This window comes from Protopterus annectens, chromosome 7.part1 (assembly GCF_019279795.1).
Source record: "Protopterus annectens isolate FY-2018-M chromosome 7.part1, PAN1.0, whole genome shotgun sequence".
In the NCBI taxonomy this organism is placed as follows: Eukaryota; Metazoa; Chordata; order Ceratodontiformes; family Protopteridae; genus Protopterus; species Protopterus annectens.
This window is the reverse complement of record NC_056740.1, coordinates 24,564,173-24,587,057: the sequence shown is the minus strand read 5'-3', so window position 1 is coordinate 24,587,057 and position 22,885 is coordinate 24,564,173.

Here is a 22,885-nt window from a genome sequence, read left to right as displayed (position 1 = left end):
AGTCGTGGTGTGATATGCACATGATAGCGAGCTGTTTTCGATTCAGTAAGCTGCTCTACATGGTGTGTAGAGCCGCGCAAACAAGGTAAACACAGTGGCATGCTAATTACAGCATAAGCAGCTGAACTGTATGCTAATCAACCAATCCAAGATGGAGGAGCTATTCAACAAGTTATAAAGCAACTGTGTAGATGCCGTGATGGTTTTCCATGCAAATTCCAAAACCTATTGGAATATAGCTACAGAAAGGTGTCTACACAGAAAGAATGTTAGGGGTTGCTGTTGCTTTAATTCATGTGCATGTGCAACAGGCTGAAGTCTTTGCTGCTGCTGCTGTTGCTGGTAATAGACCACAGCAAAGAAGGAGAAGAGTTTTCAGACCCCTGTTAATTTATCACAATCTGCATGACATGGAAATTATAGAGCACTATGGGGCAGATAGAGATACACTACAGGAGTTCTGCAACCTCTGTCATCCTCAACACAGACCCAGGGTTAATAAAGGGGAACCCATACCAATAGGGACAAAGATATGTGTAGCACTTAAAATTTTAGCTACAGGAACCTTTCAGAGACCAACAGGGGACATGCTGTGGGTGTCACAGGCATCATCCCGGATCCCCCATCAATTCCTGAATGCTATGCTCAAACATGCCAATGACCACATATATTTTCCCCATAGTCCTGAGGACAGGGCCAAAAATATGCAGGATTTCTACCCTGTAGCACACCACCCTGAAGTACTGGGTGCCATAGATTGTACACATATAGAGATTAAGGTACCACCTGGGAACAGGGAAGGCTCTACATAAATAGAAAAGGCTTCCACTCTATTAACTTCCAAGTAATGTGTAATGCCAAGGGAATCATCTTGAATGTGTGTGCTGGCAACCCAGGCAGTTGCCATGACTCATATCTGGTACACCTCCCAACTGTATCATATGTTCGCTAGGGTTGATATCCCACAGGGTCATTTACTGGGGATTCAGGTTATGCACTGGAATTGTGACTGATGGCGCCCATCAGAAATCAACACGCACCCACTGAAGAAAGCCATAATGATGCACATGCTCAACCAGAGATATCATAGATCATATGGTTCCGGTGCCTAGTACATCTGGGGGAGTCCTGCAGTACGATCCACGTACAGGTACTGAAGTATACACCATATGCGCCATGCTGCACATCATCATCCTGAGAAAGCAGCTTCAGCAGGATCAACACAGGGAAGGGGTACATATCCCACCACCAATGGCAAGGTCACCACAGCCACAAGCAGGTGAGGAGTCAGAGTGGGAATGAGCAGTAGCTGTGGGTGTAGGCAGGCATAGGTGCACTCACTATGCCCTTGCATTGGCTAAGAGACAACGCATAGAACACTCACTCACCACCTAAGGGCCTAAATCCTTCTTCCTGCACACATACACATAGTAACATTGATGCCAGGCAACACAAACAACCTTTTCCTACCCATGTAATGGCTGTGTACTGGTAGCATCAGAGTCAGCCCTAAACTAAACCTGTTGCAACTGCTGGATTTACAAGGTAAGTGTTGAACCTTGAGTGTATTGTGTAATAATATGAATGACTGGCATATCCTTGCATGTTGTTACTTGGTAATGTAAGCAAGTAAAAGGAGGATGATTTGTACAGAAATAACTTTAACATGTGACAGCAGACACGTATGCCACTATATGTGTCCTGTATCAAGTAGAAGGCTTCACGCATCAAAGATTCACATAATCATACCTCTCAAAAGTACTGATGGTCAATGAATGTCCTCAGTTTAGCACCATACTTTTGTATTGGAAAAATCATTAAAGAGCAAAGTTAGAAAGTAATGAGACACACTTCAGTTTCAGACTTCACAACTCTCACAAGAGCATTAACAATATTGATGCAAAAAATGTTTGATTCTATCAACTGTCAAACTTTCTAAGACCACAATATGTCAAAGGTACAATTAACAAAACAACAACAGAAATGCAGATATACTAAGGACTAAGTCAGCTCTGCACTCTGCGAATCAGACACAAATGTTATGTATCCCTGAATCCAAAATATAAAAAACAAGGATATGACATTGTTGTCATCACTTGCACAGGGTGTTGGAGGGGCAGGAAGCATAGGCTGACACAAAAGGTCAGTGAGTGTGTGTGTGAGTAAGAAAGAGAAGCAGGCAGACACTTGGATAATGTAACAAATGGCCAGTGAGACAAAATGAGCTGTAAGGTTCACAGCTGAACCATGTAACTGCTGGGTGCGTGTGTGTCTGTGTGGGTCCTCCAGGTGAAATTGGTGTGTGAGTGTCTGCATGAACACAGCCAAGCTCTGTGCTAGCTCTATGTTTTGGTATGTCAGACAGGTGTGAGCCGTGCATGGTAGAGGTGGCAGTTCATCATTGTCATACCCAATTATGAGAACTGGCTTTTCCAGGAGTTGCACTTGCACATCCACACCCATGGTCAGATACACTGCTGCTACTTGAATGTGACGGATATCTGCTGAACCAGCTGCCATCATGAGGATGCTCAGGATCATGATCCCCATGGACTGCCATGTCTGGGTGTGGACACTTCAACCACTGACAGAGCAGTGGAAGTAGTGCCACTATGGGAGCATGATCAGGCATGGCCACGTTGGCTAATAGCAGATGATGTAGCTTACCTATGCCCATGAATTTGCCATCCCCCTCCTAGCAGACATTCCATCACAGACACCCATTCCAACATGTCATTCATCTGCTCTATTGAATTGGCAACATGGTGGAGGCAGTCATGCATGTCAGCCTATGCCACATCTACAACCCTAAGCATTTCTCTGGAGGACCTATGGGAATGTGATTTTGTTTTATGTATGCTTTCTGCTGTGTATATTGATCTTTCTTGTATAACAACATATGTAAATCTCTTCTCTCTGTCATATCTGTATTGATTGAAAAAATTGTTAGCATTATAATGTACTGTTAAAGTCTATTAATTGAGCTTTTCTCCTCGGGTCTCCACTGAAACTGGGCCACAAGCCCAGTTGGACCAACCCAGTTAACAAATGTCAATAAATAAATAAAAAAATAAATAAAAACATAAGATGTAGCATTTCACTATTTCCCACTGGAGAAACATACAACAGTCAAGATACTGAAATACTAAAAACAGGAATTGTGTGGTTGTAATATCTTATTCACACACAAAGCAAGGCTGGATGCAAAACAAGGAGAGTAACAATAGCAACATATCATTGTTTATGCCAAAACAGAAATGTGACTTTGTTCCCCTAATCCCAAAAGAAGAGGAAAATGATACATTTTGCTAACAAACCATCAGTGAAATGCTAAAAGTGCTATCAAATTAACTGTCCCTGAAACAGTCTACAGATTTAACACAGAACATTCCATTTTAAGCTACTGCCAATCATGTCTACCTGTGGCCAGAACTCCCCTAGAGGTGTGTATGGTCCATCCTAGAATGTTAACACCTCTGTGTCATTGACAGTATAGGACATTTACCATTTCACAGAAATAAGAAGAGTGTACACAGATATAAACAGTTGTAACATTAGCATTTGTGATGACAGTTAATAAGGCTGTGCATCTGAGAAAGTGAAATTCCCTGACAAACACACCCATGCCATCAGTACGCTTCTAAGCAATGGATACAGATATAAGTAGCATTTGCTAATGCAGATATATGTATATTAGATTTCTCTTAATGGCATTTCAGCATATGCAGTATATAGCTGAAAACTACAAGCATACCTTTTCAAGCTCAGTAGTTTTCTGTACAGATATATCCCAAAGTAATAGCCTCTTCTGTGTTCTCCACATAAAAAGTCTCCTAAACTTCAGGTTCCCTAGCTACACAGTTGCCTTTTTATGGTGTAGATTCAGGGCTGTGTCCACTGTGAAGATGCAAATCAGGTGTGAACTCATTAGAATTGCTGAATCCTAAATACTTGGCTCTGTGTATCTGATGTAAAATAGTGCAGACACTTCCTCAGTGTTTGTTGCTAATGGATTACAACTGTCAATGATAACTGGTAGGGAGAAGGAAAACACAACAGCAATCCAGACTGCCCTACTTCCAATGGATGTGTCAGCCAGCTTAGACTTACAAAGTGTAGAAGTAATTTTATCAAGGTTTGAAATGTAAGTAATCAGCACACAATTCACAGTTTCTATTCAGTAACATCCAACATCCCCTTCATTTGTTGACAACTGCATATTATTCTATTTAATATCCTCACACATTTTAATGACAAAGATATTGAATGCCTTAGACTGCATGTCTCAGATAACTCCAGAATGAGCAACAAACACAGAGAGATAAGAAAGAGCTGCATTTTTGCAAGCAATAGTTATAGATGGTTGTGTGATCACTCCGTGCACTACATCTAAAATTAATACATGTACAAATAACTTTCATGTGGCTTGTTAGTACTGTGGATGGTGTTGTATTTGGTTGTATGTATAATTATTTCAGTTCCCTGCTGCAAAGCTGTTGGTGCGGCAAAGAGGGATAAGACACCCTTACTATGTTTAAAGGTTCATTGGTGTGAGAGTTCAAATCCAGACCTGTGTAAAAATATTTCATGTGTACAAATAAGCATGTTGTAGTGTTTATTTTATAGATTGCTTTTCTTCATTTCAACCACTTTTCCTTTTTTTTTAATTTGCAGCATTTGTGCAGTGCGCTGCTTAGTGCAAACAAGGGAAATGGAGAAACAATGAATGTCGGGTTTAGCTTTGCTTATCTCATTTGAGTGGTGCTTAGCAGTGAACAAACCAGGACTAGTGGCCCACACAGGAAGCAGACAGAACACCTGCACATAGGGCGTAGACAGGGTAAAGGTCAAAAAGGATACAGTGTTGCAATTTTTGCTTTCCATCACTCGGTGCCACTAAGTGAAGTTACTCACTGGTTAGCAAGCTTCCCCAACACCTTCCGTTATCAAACAACTGCATACAAGATGCAGACAGTCAATAACTGAAAATGGATAAATTCAATGAATTCTGTTGGGCACTGTGCAAACATGCTAAGTGACTTTGAGCGCCGGTTAACACAGAGCTTAAGAATGACTAGGAAATTATTGAACAATCATGTAACTACTCCTGTGGCAGCAGGTGTAAGTGTAGGGCTGTAATTCAAATGGTTTTGGGTTCTTATACAGGGAATGCAACATATTTTTTAAATTTGTGACAGTCTAGTTTATAGCAGTGAACAGAAAAATATACAAGTGTTATTTCAACATTCTTGTGGTAATATGTGTAAGTCTAGGGCTGCCATAAAAATGGTCCTGGGTTCTAATACAGGACATTCCAGACAATTTTACTACTGTTCCATTTCTAATTATATTCTATCTCACTTATAACACTTTAGATGGTGGAGCTGAAATGAATTATATGTATGAGGGATAAAATGCCTTAACTGTGATTTCAGATGCATAACTGAGGAAGCGTGACCTGGATAACAGGGTGGGAAACAGAAAATACACCCCTGGGATTCCACCTGTGTCCCTGCTGGACAGGGGCTTTGGGTGCTGACTTGTGTAATCATAGGTAAAACTCTTGGCTAGGCTTATAAGGGCCTCAGGGCCAATAGCCTTGTGACTTCCTATGATCCTATGATATACTGTCTACTATATTTCTGTAAATATAATTCTGCTATCTGGACTTGGATGGCCTTCAAAATTAAATAAGACACGTACACAACTGAATCTATATACAACAACCTTGTCAGTTCACACACATACATGTTTAACAGCTCACACTGTTAGCTGTATTTAGGGATAATTCATGACTATGTCTGAGCAGCACTTCCTCTGCGGGAAAGATTGAAAATCACTGCTGTGGAAGAATTTTTTTTTGTCCCTTATGCCTAGGTTTGAGTCCCACACTTTAAAATCAATTTTATCAATATTTAAAGACAAACAATGTGTCAGATCATGAAATGTATGCCCCAAGTGCATGTCTGGAAATTTAACTCACCTAACAGTTACCTTCTAATTTTCAAAATATATTTCCAATCTACAGCAGTAGATGCCCCTCAAACTAAGGTCAAGTAGCAGATTAATCTTCCAGTTTAAAATATTTATTTCCTCTTTGTCGGCATTGCTCTTCTCAGCTTAACATCATGCAAACATGGTTGGCATCATTGCTTGGGTCTGAGCACTACTAGTAAATGTGATTAAAGGAATTGGCAGGAAGACTGCTCTTGTTTTGGTACTAGACATGTCTGGAATTAGAGGGGAAAGTGCCCAATTTAGGGTGGAAAGGTGGGGGGGGGGGTTCAGGTGTCCAGGATATTTACTGAACTCTTGGTAAAGCACCACAGCCAAAGGATCCTGCAGGGTGACTATTCTTGCTCCCAGTAAAAGTCTGAGGTTTGGAGTAGTTTGGCTCAGGCTGTATCCAGTGTGACTGGCATCCCATGCACTGGAGAACAGTGTAGGCACCATTTCAGTGACCTACAAAGGTGCAAGAGGGATACGCTTAACCAGTGGTTGACTGAATTTCAAACTGTGAAATCCCACAGCTGTGTAAGTATGCTAATAAAAGAGTATTTTTAATACAAAGAAAGTTAAATATGTACAAGAATGGTATGCATGATGCTCTTCTCTTCTTTTCTGTTCTTTCCACAGCTAATGTCAAAACAGAGTTTAATCATCAGCCTCATGCTGATTGACTGGAGAGACTGAGAGGAGCAAATGGTATGTATGCAGCACAAGAGAAATATTGTTGCAGCTTTAAAAGTTAAAGCTAGATTTTTGGGTTTTCTATACAGTAGTAGCAAATTGAAAATGTATATCCTAATTGTAAATGCAAGTATGCATACATTAGTCTGTAGCACAAACCAACTTTAGGAGTCAAATGTAAGACTTTAGTCAGAGGTTGTGGTTTCAAATACCATGAGTAACAACTATATAATACCACATTTCTTTAATAATATTAAATAAATTAAATGATCTACAAGTGACATAAATGCCATGCTGTTAACTGTAATCCATATAATTAGACCAAACATATGTGCAATATATGCACATTTCAAGGATTACTTTGAGCAATTTGTAGTTATACTTTGTAGTTGCTAGAATGTATACTTAAATGTAATACTTCAGATAAAATAGTTGTATAATTGTGATAATGAATTGTATGTCACATACAATGATATTAATTTTATCTTTTTTTCCCTCTCTCCAACCCTTATCTCTTTTTTTTTTCTATTATATGTCATCAAAATGTCTCCATGTCTTCCATCTGTAACAAATCACTTAATGCTTCACAGCACAGCAGGATAGGCCAGCCCCAGTGGAACAGCCTGCACCCACTCCACCAGCTTCTGCACCAATGCCCAGCACATTTGGGATTCAGCCTGGCAGCACTGCCTCTACTGCCCCTGCACTACTTGCACCCTCAAGTAGTACTGCCAGACAGCTGGTGTTGTGGTACCCTTTGGGAATAGTGATGGAGGAGGGGATTTCATCACCTGCCAGGAGATGCAAGGGTTGGTGTATAAGGTTGTGCACTGCACCATTGGTGTATGCATATGCTGGATGGAGAGGCTGCTCTCCCTCATGGTCTGTAGGAGCAGAAGATGTCAAACACTCCAGCTGCCAGTGGAGTAAGGGGACAGTGATGACAGTCCAGTGGGGGAGGACTAAATTCTCACTGTCTCCATGTTTGACGGGCATGAGCCTAGGTTGTCCACACCCTCACCCAAATCATGGTGTCCCACAACATTTTGTGTCCCTCACTATCCCTGTATCTTGTCTTGTTTGTTTGTATTTGCTTCCTCACCTACCCAACTTACATGATCCAGAAATACCAGAATTCCTTACTCAGCATTCCTCTCTTACAAAATTAAAAAAAAATGTACACCTTTCCCACAAAAAATATCTTCCCATATATAGCTCTTCATTTCACACACATGTCTTCTTGACACACTTTAGTCAGTCCAGTTGTCTATACAACCTGATTACATTGTCGTCACCCCTATTTCTGGCTCAGACATGTGCTGTGGAGCTTGCATAAGGTACAGAGCTCTGTAGTCTGTGTACTTAGGTAGGGGATTCTGTTCTCACTACAGTCAACTGGGGTGTGTATGTGTGTGTGTGTGTGTGTGTGTGTGTGTGTGTGTGTGTGTGTGTGTGTGTGTGTGTGTGTGTGTGTGTCTATCTAGCCAGAAGAGCATAAGTGTGTATCCTACAGTTACCACTCCAATTCCATGGATTAACAGCATGTTGACCGTTGCACATGCCTACATATCCATTTCATGCAGGCCTCCCAGTGTCTTCTCTCCAACAGCCACTGCTGATGTCATTCACTATAAGTTGTCCTGCAGCCTTGTAAAAGTCAGATTTGTGTTGTGTTGCTTGCATAAAGTACTGAGATCTGTAGCCTGTGTATTTAGATAGGTAGGGGATTTTGTTCTTACTGAATTCAACTGGGGTGTGTGTTTGTTTTTGTGCACTTGCTTGACATTAGAGACAGCCTTTTACACTAGCATGTGGGGCACTACTATTAACTCATTCTCCTCAGCAGACACTCCTGATGTCATTAGCTTTATCTGATTTGTGGATGTGCACTATTCCCACCAGGGCAGGGTCAGAGACTCACCTCATCCTAAATGATACAAATTACAGTGATATGGCTTTCATTCTATCCACATAGACATGGCATGGTTTGTAGGCCCTGTGTTTTCTTGACGAGAAACCCCTGTGGTCTCTCCAACTGTTACAAGTGATTGGTGAGGTACATGCAAAAGAGAGTATTATACTCTATTAGAGTTCTGAAGAGGTTCAAGTACAGTGCTGTTATATAATCCTCAGGTCTGACTATGGTGGCGTGACTTATGATATGCACAATGTAGCCTTTTCATACCACCATGGACACTTGGTGGTTGAAGTTCAGATTGCTATCAATGTGTGTTCCCAGGTCTTGCACCACTGGGTTTCAGCATAGGAGGTGTGTTGTCAATGCTGTAATTCACAGGGAATTCCACTTTGCAGACTGTTAAAATAAACACACATGTTTGTGTTTATTGTAGACCCTGTGGCTTTGTCACCAATTATTTGTCTATGTTAGCCCCTCCTTTAGTATGTTATCATCATTGGTGGATGATAAAATGGGAAACAACAGACAGACTGACACTGTACAACTGTTTTCATACTAAACTGTATTTATTATTGCTGTCCAAACACTGCTTTCAAGGTTATATCAATTCAGCATAACATGGATTATGTCAATTCTTGCTCTCCCTTTTAATGTCTCTGCACTAAAGAAAAATGTCCTAAAATAATGCAAACAGTTATTGTTTTACATAGTCTTGTAGTCCTTCTTTCTTGACAATTGTAGTGTGTCTGCAGCTGATGTTTTACCCCACCAGTTTCTATTTTCTTGTAGATCATTAGATATATTTCTTGTGAAGAGTCTTGTGCTCCCTTTCTCACAGACCACCATGTCCTCATTTCTGTCAATCATTTCCTTATAAATACATGTTAGTCATTACTCAGTAACTCAAAAGTACTTATTATGCTTCTTTCTCATTTCTCACTGGATGCCATCCATTACTAACTTTTAAGTCCGTAACCACATGTTGCTAGCTAAGTAAATATTTTTACTTTGTTTACTGCTTATTTTGATGATTATGTTGCTGAACTGGACATGTTTGTTCTCTAACTGCCTAGTACATTAGATTCTGCATATAACATTTTTAGCCTTTACTTTTTCATGCAATGTTTTATAAATTTAAACCTGGGGGGAAATATTTATTTTATATAGTATTTATCAATTCCTCCTTTTATTTTAAAACTAACAAAATGTTTGCAACAAAAGCATTTTGTCTTTTTTAATATAATTTGCATTGCCAGTCATGTTCACAATTGAAACTTGATTAACGGTTTTGTTAACACATTCTTTCATGCAGATGCACATAACCATTATTAGGAATATTATTACAATGATAGCTATAATGGCAGTGATGATGGTGCCCCACCATCCTGAAAACAACCCACTTATCCAATCACTCCAATCAGTGATCCAGGTTTTCCTGGATTTTTCAGATACCTCCACTATTCAGCTTAAATGTCTCTTAACAGACTCTGACTTATCTGGAATATATATGCAGCATTCAACTCCCATGAGGGCACAAACCCCTCCCTATGATGCAAGTATGGAATCAAGTTCCATTTACTTCTGCAATACAACTGTTCGTATTGCCGTCATTTATTCTGTAATGTCAGACAAATCCCCATATGTAGCATTGTCAAAGCTTTCTAATAGTTTTGCTACTCTTCTTAACTCCCAGATTGCTTTGGGTACTCCATACCAGGGAAAAATACCTGTCCATGATATTACCCCATCACTTAGACCCATACCTTTAAAATCTAATCCTTCAAAATCATCTTCAGAACCCTTTTCCCCCCTAAAAATTTCTTACTACTCCCTGTGGAATTTAATTTGTTATTCTTAACTGATGAATTACTTATCTCACATAACATGTTTCCATCCAATTTCTGGGTAACCATTTATAGGGATTTTTACCACATATATAATACTCTGCCTCACATAATACATCAATAGGTTCTCTTTCTGGCCTATCCTTTATATTTTTTGCAATTTTTTTATACCATCAGTGTTCAATGTATCCCCTTTGATCCTCTACCTAAGGTTATCTGTATTTAACCTTGCATTCATATGACTCATTACATTTATACCAAGGGATGTCCTGAGATATCTGATTTAAAATGTAGTTAGAACAGGAATAATTGCTAAGGAATGTGCTGTTTCAAAATAAAGGCTGGTATACTTCCCATGTTGTCTTATTCCATGTCCGACATATTTGTGATAATATAATATTACAGTAGCTGTGTCCCACAGCTATTGATCCTGCCTAACTGATACATATACTTCCATTTTTCCTTCTTCCCAACTGAATAGTGGATGCTATTTGACCACGTACTAACTGACATGGTCCTGCTCTATTTAAGATTTCTGTTGTTTCTTTTGTTGGTAGGGGTGCTACACTAAATCTGTTTTATTTCCTGCTGTCAGAATCTTGGCACACATACAACAATTTTATTTTATTGAATGATGCTTCATACATCTTTTGCATAGTAATAAATATATTAAAATCAGATATCCATTCCCTCTCTTTCTGTAGGTTTCTTCTATGTTTTTTTATTTCATTGTCTTCTACTGTCATTAGTATTAAAAACAATATATACAATATATACAGAATGAACAATACTACAAATGCAATTAAAATACATTTGCTTTTAACTTTTTCTCCCTTCTTCTGTCTTAGTTTGGATCCATGTCTGATCCTTATGATCTTTCAAAACAGTAAGTCATTATCTGTAAAACAGATATTACTTCATTAACTCATTTGTTTTGTGATGTTTTATTACTTTAAACTGATCTCTATGTACAAGAATGTTGTTTTAGGCTTTTTTGCACTGCTCACTTTTAGGACTAAAAGTCCTATTTTTTCCCTTACTTCAAAAGGTCCTTGCCAGTTACTGTCCCATGGAACAGTTTTACTGAATTTTTTACCATGGCTTTACTTCCAATTTGAATCTTTCCTTCTTCTTGCAGTACTGGAACCTTTTTCCATAAATGGAAATCTTGTTCTCTGGCCATGCCTTGGCATATTTCTTGCAGGTCTTTCAGCCATTACTAATGCTGTGCTGCCTCCAACAGTGTTCTCTTGAACCAGACCTTCTGATTGAAAAGGAACTGTAGGGGCATCTTTCTGCCTGTCATCACCTTGAATGGGGATATGCCCATCTTGCTATTGGGTGTTGATCTGATCCCCATCAGAATGTTAGGTAAATGTTTTACCCAATCATTTCCTTTTTCAATGCACATCTTTTTCACCTGTCCTTTAAAGTTCTGTTCATTTTTTCCATAATCTCATTTGATTGTGGATGGTATGGTACATGGAATCTTTATTGACTCCCCAACATGTCACATAATTCTTTCATCATTTTATTGACAAACTGTGATCCACTATCTGATTCTATTATCATGGACCACCCCTGTGACAAAATATGTTTGTCCATAGTGCTTTTTGCTGTCACATTGGCTGCCATTCCTTTGGTTGGAATTGCCTCCACCCATTTTGAAAATACATCTACCACTACCAGCAAATAGTGGTATCCACCCTGGAGGCAGAGGCCCTGCATAATCAATTTGTATGGCCTACCATGTTCCATCTGCCATGGGTAACCTGTGCGGGTTGATATTAGTTTGCCGTAATGGTATTCTGGTGAACACCTATTCAATGACCCCTAATCAGAAAAAAATGCATCAGCAATTTGCTGAATTTACTAAGGGCAACAAAATAGTTGCCTGAAGCACAATGGACCAACTTTTAGTTGACTCAAACCCAACCAAGTGGAAGGCTTCACCCCAACCCCCCCTAACTATATATACTAACTCTGAGATCGCACTACATTGGAGAAAAGGGTAAGGTTCTGTAGTTGCCTATTGTACTTTGGGCAACTGTTTCATTTCCCCTTAGTGAATTCAGTGAATCACCAAAGTTATTTTCACTGATTATGAGTCGCTGAATAGGTGTTCACTGGAATACCATTTCAGCGACCTAATATAGACCCCTCCTGTGCAGCTGCGGCTTTTTACATTTTGCATTTGTCTGAAGACACATCAGACATCCATCCTGCACTACTTTTCTTTTACTAATGGCCATAATTCTTCCGTTCCTGTATGCCCAAGTATTTGGTGATTATACTTTACTAATTGTTTTGCTAGTTGATACACAATGTATGGTAGTCATAGTCCCTTTTGTGTACAGAAAATGTAGAAATGCTTGTCTATCGCATTATTTTTTAATTCACATTGTTCTAACTCTTCTAATATTTCTCTTTCTTGCTGGAGTTTTTTCAGATCCATGTCTATCTGTTTTCCCTCCTCCAGGGACCGTACTTCAGAGAATGGGAGCTCCCCTTCAGTTTTTTCAGGGTATAAAGGCTGTCCCTTTTCTGCTGCTTCATTTGCTTTGGCATCAGCCAAAGCATTTCCTCTTGAGTCTTCATTATTTGTCCCCTGATGGGTTCTCAGTTTTAAAATACTGAACTGTACTTGCAACTGATACTTTTGTATCAGTTTCCATATGCCTTGCAAAACAGGAGTATCTTTTAGAGGTTTTCCCGCATTATCAATGAATTCTGTCTTTGCCCGTGTTGCCATATGCAGTCTCAATGAGTTTACTACATAGGCACTATCACTGTAAATGTTTACTGGGTTAAATCTCTGCAAAACATATTTTACAGCTTCTAACTCTGCCCGTTGAGCTGACGTATCCTGGTAATTTTACCAGAACTGGCTTATTGCCCTTTTTCATTGTAACTACTGTGAATCCAATATAGTATTTTCCATCCTTTCAAAATTGAGCACCATCCACATACACAGTCAGAATGTAGTGGTCATAATCTGCTTTCAACAGTAACTTATTTGTTTTTCCAAATCTGCCATGCAGTCATGTGGTTTTCCTTCATATCCAATAAAAGTGGATAGATAATACTTGTTTCCCATTTTTATGTGTACATCTCTTATACTGAATGTAGCCAGCCATTTTGAAAAGACAGTCTGACTAACTCCTTCCATAATTTTGTTCATTTCACTACTACCCAACAGCATTTGTATGGTTTGATGTGGGGTCTGTGCTATTATCCCCAAGAACATGGTCAAATACTCCATTTGATTCCCCAGTATATGGCCAAAAGCTGTTGAATGCAGGGATGATATCCTTTTTCTATAGGAGTTATTTTCTGGCTGCAAAAGATAATGGGTCGTAACCTTCTATCCATTCCTGGAGAGATTCCATGTGGCCAGGATTGTAAAAGAATGACTGAAAGTGTTTCTTTTCCTTCTGCTGCTTGTAAAATAAATGATAATTTATTAGTCGGAGCTATTATCTCCGTCACTGCACCAATTTGTGTTTCAAAAGTTTTAATGATTCTTCCTCTAAGCGGCTGCATTTTATTGCCATTTCATTTGTTTGTTCTGACATCATTTTATAAAGGGGAGCTGCAGCCACAGCATAGTCCTCTGTAAATTCTCTGTTATAATTCATAATGTCCATAAATTTGTGTAAATCTAGAATTGTCAATGGTTTTGGCAACTCCAGGATTTCAAGCACCCTTTCCCTGCAGAGGATCCTCCCCTCCCCTGTTGGTGTAATGACTGTTCCTAGGAATTTAACTTCCTGTGAGAAAAATTGCATCTTGACTTTATTTACTTTAAACACTGCTTCTTGAAGTTCTTTCAGAACCCTTTTTAGTAGCTTTAGATGCTGCTCAAATGTTTCTGACTGCATTAATATATCATCTCTGTAATGTATTACCTTGTCATTCTTGCTGACGTCTTGCATGATGGTCCCTACTATCTGATGAAAAATGTCAGGACTGTTGAAAACCCTGAGGCAATCTAGTCATTACATACTGTTGGTTTTCAAAGGTAAAGGTGAACCGTGGCCATTCTCTCTTTTGTAATGTAGTCACTGTCAACCACTGACTTTCTGGTTTTATTTGAGCTGCTAATTCTGAGACTTCCAGAATTAGGTGCTCTCTCAGTCTCATGCACTGGTTCATTTTTCGAAGGTCTATTACCAATCAGTAACGTTCATCTTTCTTTATAACTGGCCAGATCAGGGAGTTGGCAGGACTGTGTCCTTTTTGTATTATTCCCACCTGTTCCCATTCGAGAATGCACTTTTTCATGTCTGCTACCACTTCAGCTGGAATAGGCTATTGTTTTTGAAAAGGAGGGATAAAATCCCTTGAACAACCGACAGTAATGGGAACTTTTAATTTACTACAGTCAGTTTTTGATTTTGCCTATAATGTTTGAAACTCTTGTTCTATTGTCTCCCATATATAGTTTTGTTCATCTGTCAGGGCCACTGCCATTTCCTTTGCTTTCTATCAAGTTAACCTGCACCATTATGCACCTATGGTCATTACCTCCTTCAGTTCCATCTTTTGTTTTCCACAGAATACAATTGGAGAAGTTTATTACTGTCCTTAGTTTATTCATTATGTCCATTCCAATAATGGTAGACCCACAACTGGGATGCATCAAGAATGTTCATGTCACAGCATCTCTGTCCCGTTTAAACCTGATTTCAGCAGGCTTACTGCCTACTGCAATACATTCACTGCTGTTAAACCCTGATATTACGGTTTTCTATTTTGGCTCCATCCTTAACTGTCTGTTTGTTCATAGGTTCATAGGTGTGTATTAGGCTAATGGCCCTGGAGCCTTTACAAGCCTAGCCCATAGGATTACCCTGGCATTGTGCCATCCGACTTTAGTTCTCAGTATCTCTGTCGAATAAAGCCACTGGAGTGATCCCTGGGGTGAATTTTCTATTTCCCATCCACTCATCTAGATTTCTCTTGAGGAAGGCCAGTGAGGTGCTCTGCTTGACATGTATGGTAAATCTATTCCATAGCATGGGCAGTGTCTGGGTTATGAACCTGTCCGTCCCACATGTTCTATTGATTGTGGTAATGAGGTTGAGGTCTATGGAGCGTGTGGTGTGGCGGGATTGGGATATCTTCAGATGTAGCATTTCTAACAGAGCTGGGTCAGACATGGCTTTGTAAGTCAAGCAGAGATCACCTCTAAGTATATGATATGACAGAGAGAGAATAGTTGGAGTTTTCTTAGTTTGTCCATGTAGGGCAACTGTTTAAGGCCTAGGATCCTCTTTGTGAGGTACTTTTGTGGCCTCTCCAGTTGCTGCAGGTGTTTAGTGAGGTACATGCCAAATGGGGCATTGTACTCAATGATTGGCCTAATGAGGGAAGAGTAGAGGGAGACAATGACCTCTTTCTTTCTGGATGCAAAACCCTTAGCAATGAGATGTGCCACATAGAAGGACCTTCTGGCCACAGTGGCAATGTGGTGGTCAAAAGAGAGGTTGCTGTCAACCTGTGTTTCCACACCTTCTGCGTTCAGTGGACTAACATCAATGTGATAATTCATGGGAACCGGGTTTTTCCCAAAGGGGATGATGACACATTTTTTGACATTGAGCTTAAGGCCATGGTTCTGACACCAGTCTTTGGTCTCAGTGAGGTCTTTCTGTAGGATGTCAACATCACTTGGGGAGTTAATAATAGCTCCCAACTTGCAATAATCTGCATACTTTATCAGCCAGGGTCCCTTTGTGTTGGCCTGGAATTCAGAGAAGTTGATACCAAACAGGAGAGGACCCAGAACCAAACCCTGTGGGACTCCACTTGTGACTGGTCAACAGTTTGACTTGGAGTCAGCTACTTTCACACTGTGGATTCTACCTGTGAGCCATTTTTAACCCACCTCGTGATATAGGGGTTGATGCCTAACTTAGTGGGTTTTTCTTTGATTCCTGAGTGGGGAATGGTATCAAAGCCCTTGGCCAGATCAAGGTAGGCTGTCTGAATCATCTTGCCTTCATCCACATCTCTGGTGACTGACTCTAAGAAGTTGACCGAGTTGAGCAGGCATGATCTACCCTTCAAAAACCAAACTGTGTGGGATCAGATTCGATGATGATGTGTTCCATAGCTTTGCATATCAGACTCATCAGGCTAATGGGGTGGTAGTTCCCAGGGTCTGTACTTGCTCCTCCTTTGTGGAGAGGGATGACTGTAGCAGTGTGCCATTTGGGAGGGACAAAGCCTGAGTTGAGGCTGTGATTGAACAGGGCACACAGGTGAGGTGCCAGTTCACTTTGTAGTTCATGTAGAACACAACCAGGGATATTGTCAGGTCCCATAGAAGTTGTATTCTTGGCCTTGGACAGTGCTGTTTTAACCTGTGCAGCAGTAATACTGGGTGCCTGGCACAATCTACTGGTATTGTGACTGGTCCCTTGGGGGGTGAGAGGAGTAAAGTTGACACTGAATCTGTCGGCCAGTATATTGCCAATATCTTTTGGCTCAGTATAGGCGGTACCATTGTGCAGTAGCTGAGAGAAAATCTGGGTATTGCTGGGGAGATTCTTTACATAACTGTAGAAGTCCTTGTGGTTGTCTTTACTATGTGCTGCAATTCAGTTTTCATAGCTAGCTTTAGAGGATTTGATGAGAGATCTCAACTTTTTGTTGAGGCTGATAAGGGAGTTTTCCAGTCTTGGGACTTCTCCTTGTTCTGCATCAGTTTCCTCCTTCTGTTGTAGAGTTTGTTTAGGGCAGGGGACCACCAGATTGGCTTCCTTTTTTTGGAGGAGAGCGTCTTGGTTCTATTGGATGTAGTGAGATCCATGCATTTGTGTACATGTTCGTACAGTGCATTGCTGCTCCCGAGTATATCAAGACATGTTTCCATTCCATCCACTCCACCCAAACATTGATCAATGGGCAACAGTCATTTCCCCACTTGAAAAACACCAGGTAAACTATTTGGACAGGGGGTCACACCCCCATTGGGAATCCTCATCATTCACTGTATTTCTTGGGAGTTCCCTAAGGACATAAACCTTTTGTTCCTGATCACAAGAATCATTGTCCTCATCTGTTGCATATACTGACTGTGTTATTTCTTCTGAAATAGCCTGTTGTCTTGCATGGTCTGGATTATACGGTGGATTTTTCCTATATTCCACTGGATATACATTTTCCTTGTTTGCCATATTGTTGTTTTTTTATCATTTTCTCTTGCTTTGTTAAAAATGTATGATTTTCTACACTGTCTTCCAGGAGTTTTGTTTACACAGTTTTTTCCCTGCCCTGTACATTTATTCTCTTTTTTCCTTTTCTTGTTGTTCTGGTTCTTGTGCATAAATGCCCTTTTTAATTTGCTTATTCTTCCACTGTTCATAATGTGGACATTCCCATTTTACATGGCATATCTTTCTACAGAAAAAAAGCATGTAACCTTTTTCTCTGAGTTTCTTGTAGCCAAATGTGCTGAAGTGGCATGTGGCCCCTCTCTCCTGTCTTCTCATCTTTCTCTTCCTCATCCTTGCCCTACTGCACCTACAATTTCAAATCCATCTTCATCTGCACCTAATGAGAATATGCTATGTTTAAAAATGTCTCCAGCATCACTCATTACCCTTCCGCTCATTAACACACTGTTCCAGTGTGTCCATTATTTCTTTGTAAATGCACTTAATTTCCCCTGGAACTCCTTTTACCTGTTCCAAAAAGGCATGTATAAGGCACTTTTCAGTGCCATTTTTTGCATTTACTTGTCAGCAATATTATGTACTATTTGAAATGTTAACTTAAAATGTTCTGCCTGCTCTAACATTTTGTCGGAAACTGGAATGTTAAAATATTCCAATAATTTAGTAGTTAATGTCTGACCCTGTGAATATGCTAACTTAGAATCCAAAACACAGTAATGTTTTACTATAATAGACTTGTAGCATTTTGGAAGGAAAACCAAAAAACACCATTTTAAGGAGTCATTCCAAGCATTACCAGCTGTGTATGACAACCAATCTTCAAATGTTAACATGCTGTAGAATATACCCTTTTTGTTGTTCCACTGCAGAATTATCTGCAGTAGATGGGATTGTTAGTATAAATCTACAGATATACCTGTAACAACTATGAAATCTTCAGACTTGATTTTATCTTCGGACTTTAAATCATCAAGCTGATTTTTGCAGTCTGCAAACTGTTTTTGTAAATTTTCTATTTCTTTTTGCAATTCTGTTTGCTTTTCTAACCTAACATTCTGGCTTTCTCTTGCTCCAATTGGACTGTGAGATCTTTAATCTCTGAGTCAGTATCTGACTGACTGGCAAAAACTGATTTTAAAGCTGCATCTGCATTTAGCAGAATGTCATCAACTTTCTGACAAAATTGTTTTAACATATCATCATGTCTGACCAAAGCATCTTTTGTTTTTTCTGTCACCTTATTCAAACTGTCTGTCTGATCTTTTTCAGATGGTTCTTTATTATTAGTGATATCATTCCACTGTGGGTTTTAAACATTATAACTGTTTCATCAAACTGTAATAGCCTATTTTTTCCAAAAAAGTTTTGAAATTACTATAAAAAGTGGAAACTGGCATTACACAATGCTCACTAGATGTTTGTGTCTCACAAACATCTAACCTGTCTTGTGTAAATTTTATTTTTTGTAAAACAGTTTTGTGATGTAATACAGAAATGTAGATATTTGTCACCACAATTTTTACATTCAACCAAAGTTCTGTATTTTTGCAAATACTAATCATAGCACTGAATCCATTTGCACACCTCAACTTTATCACTTTTACTTGTACCAAATAAAGCATTATATGTTCATAACATTGTCTTAAAAGAGTCCAGACTTTGTCTGGAGTCTGATTTAAATCTATAGCAACTGTGTACGGGTATTTAATGCTTATGTCCCTGATGGCATCCATGTTAAGATTAAAAGAAGCTTATCAACTGAAAGATCAAAGACAGGCGATTAAGCTGCTGTTGAAACTTCAAGTGGAATTCTGCTTCTGACGAATCAATGGTGAAACATCACAGAATAGATGCTGAAATGAAACCTGGTACTTTACCGAAATGTGGAAGACTAGAACTACTGAGCTGTTGGAAACTGACAACTGGAAGTTGGTGCCAATGGGGCGGAAGTGTTTGTCACAGTGGACTTGTACGAATTACATAAGGTTTTAGGACTGATGGCTCACCATTGATAAAATAGCAAACAACAGACAAACTGACACTGTATAACTGTTTTCATACTAAACTGTTTTATTATTGCTGACCAAACCCCACTTTCAAGGTTGTATCAATTCAGCATATCATGGATGATGTCAATTCCTGCTCTTCCTTTTAATGTCTCTGCACTAAAGAAAAATGTCCTAAAACTAAGGCAAACAGTTCTTGGTTTATATAGTCTTTTAGTTCTTCTTTCTTGACACTTTTAGTGTGTCTGTGGCTGATGTGTTTACCCCACCAGTCTCTATTTTCTTGCAGATCATTAGACATATTTCTTGTGAAGTCTCTTGTGTTCCCTTTCTCACAGACCACCATGTCCTCATTTATGTCAATTATTTCCTTATAAATATGTGTTAGTCATTACTCAGTAACTCAGAATAACTTATTATACTTCTTTATCATTTCTCACAGAATGCCATCAGTTTCTAGCTTTTTAAGCCCATAGCCATGTGTTGGTAGCTAAGCAAATATTTGTACTTTGTTTACTGCTTATTTTGAACATGATTATATTGCTGAACTGCACATATTTGTCCTCTAACTGCCTAGTAGATTAGATTCTGCATGTAGCACTTTTAGCCTTTACTTTTTCATGCAGTGTTTTATACATTTAAACCCAGGGAAAATATTTATTTTATATAATATCTGTTATTGAACTTAATGATTGCACCTAATATGGAATATCAGCAAACTTGATAAGCCAAAGGTCATATACTTTAGCCTTAACTGTTGATAAATAGATCCCAAACAGTAAAGGGCCAAGCACAAATCTGTGGGCTATACCGGTGGTGACAGCTCTACTGGTATAGGTAGATTCACCTGCTTTCACAGTATGTTTTGTCAGTGAGCCAACTGGTTACCCATCTAGTGATGTAAGGGTTAATCCCCAGCTGGGAGATTTTCTCAATGATACCTGAGTGGGGAATTGTGTCAAAACCCTAGGCCAGATCAAGATAGGCAGTATGTACTGCCTTACCCTCATACTGGCCTATCACACAGAATCAATGGGCTAAGACAACATCACAGATCACATATGGCATGACTCAGCACATACACCTTCCTGACATGGTTGAATACACACTTACATGCCCTCCACATGGCCTATGTTCCTGTAGAAGGGTGTACATCAACATGCATCCATCTGAGTTAGGGGACAGCACCTGATAAATGAATGTATAGATGCAGCCTGACTCTCCACAGCTGTCAGGTAGACCAACATGTTATTGTGGACATTTTCTAAATGGGCACTAGCAATATCCTGGCTGTGTACAACAGACCTGTGTGAGTTGTTAATGCTACATCATGTCTGTTACATCTAATAGATGTCTTCAAAGAGGTCATCGACACTATCATCCTGTTGAACTTGACCAGATCAAGGCATTGGACACAAATCCGCACTGAGGTGTTCAATCAACACTGTCAGATGTGGCCATAAACAGCTATATCACCAAGTGGGTAGACTAGTGGATCACATACATGGCATTTAAATATGTTGAAATGTGCGAAGTGACCTATATCTCAGGTCCAGTGATCAGGTACATACATCAGGGTTGTCTGCTCGGCCCTTTTCTGTCCATTATTTAAGTCACAGATGTCACAGATGACATATACATCCTGGTCCAACAGCTGTCTGAAGGACTACAGATTGTGAGCAATCATTGACTCCAACTATGAGATTAGTATAATACAGACAGTACCAACACACACCAAAGATTGCTGCCATAGATATGACAACACATGAAATGGAAAAAAAAAAACATGGGGGGATTTGTTACTTCATGAACACAAATGCACAATCCTATGGATAATGTAAACATTGCACTCTATAAGCAAATCAAGTGGTATATGACCTGTGTCATTGGGTAGTTGGTATGTGATGCATCCACCAGCATGTGGCCACAGTGCTGACCACTTCCTTCTATGTAACACAACTACTGAGTATTTGAAGGATATCTACAACAAAGGCCATGATATCTCCATAGTTCACAGCCTTCATTACACCAATAACTGAGTACAATGCATCCTTCTTCATGTACCTCCCTATACATCCTCCAGTGATGTGCAACTGAAGTGTACCACCTTTGCCACAGTGAGCTGCCACACATCTTATTGGCCATATCTATGTATTCTTTTTGTTGCATACATTTTATTGTATGATGGTGCAGAACCCCCATCAAGACATTACACCAGATGCATGTGCAATACCTGTTCCAGTGAAGCACACAGTACATACATAGCTGTTTGACAACATTGACGGCATAAGTTACATTTGTGATAGTGTGGATTATTTGTGCCATGTACATATGCCTTGCACACCAGTCAACTAGCCTGTATTGATCATAATGTCACATACAGGTATAGCAGTGTTGCTCCTAACACATCCAGCAGATGTTACAGTGTCAGGACAGTGTGCTTGATTACTCTTATATATTGCTGACATGTCATAATATTTGAACAAGTGTGTTTGTGCAGAATCATCTCTTATCACTTAGACTCACATATGTTATGTCAGAGACATGGAATTAATGGTGGTATTATTCTGATATTGTCCATGATTGTGGGTGATTCTTTTACTGTTGTCCATGAACCTGTAACTGTGTCCCACTTGTTGGAGACCTATGTTGAGTTTGCACTCATATTCAGGGAAATTAGTTTACACAGCATCACAATATACTCCTTACCCCGATGGTATATAACATCCCTGATAGATGCAGTGGTGGCTTGTGACATCAAATCAAAGGGGGGTGGCTGCAGGAGACAGTTGAATGGGTGGGGTCATTTGGGGAGGGGTGTGGCCAACCAGAAAAGGGAGGAGCTATGCTCAAAACCCCCAAAACTGTAACTTTAATTAAATATGCTGCCCTGGGTGCCAAACCATCATTATGAGAGTCCAATCAAGACAAAATGAAGTGTAGAAGAAAAAAATGTTTCAATGTATTGGCTGCTTGACAGCTTACTTAATATCTTGATGGAAACAAAAAGGTTGTGAGGCATGAAAAAAATAATTACTTTTTAAATACATTACTGGAATGCCAGTCAAAATCAAGTATAAGAAAAACAAGCAGCACTCAACTCAAACCATTTCTCCTTGCACTGCAGTTCTAATTATAATTTATATTCAGCTTTATTAAAGTACCAAGTAACATGCTGAATTTAGCAATCTCTGTGATACCCCCACTTGTAAAAATGTTTCTTATCCAAAAAAGACATGTGGC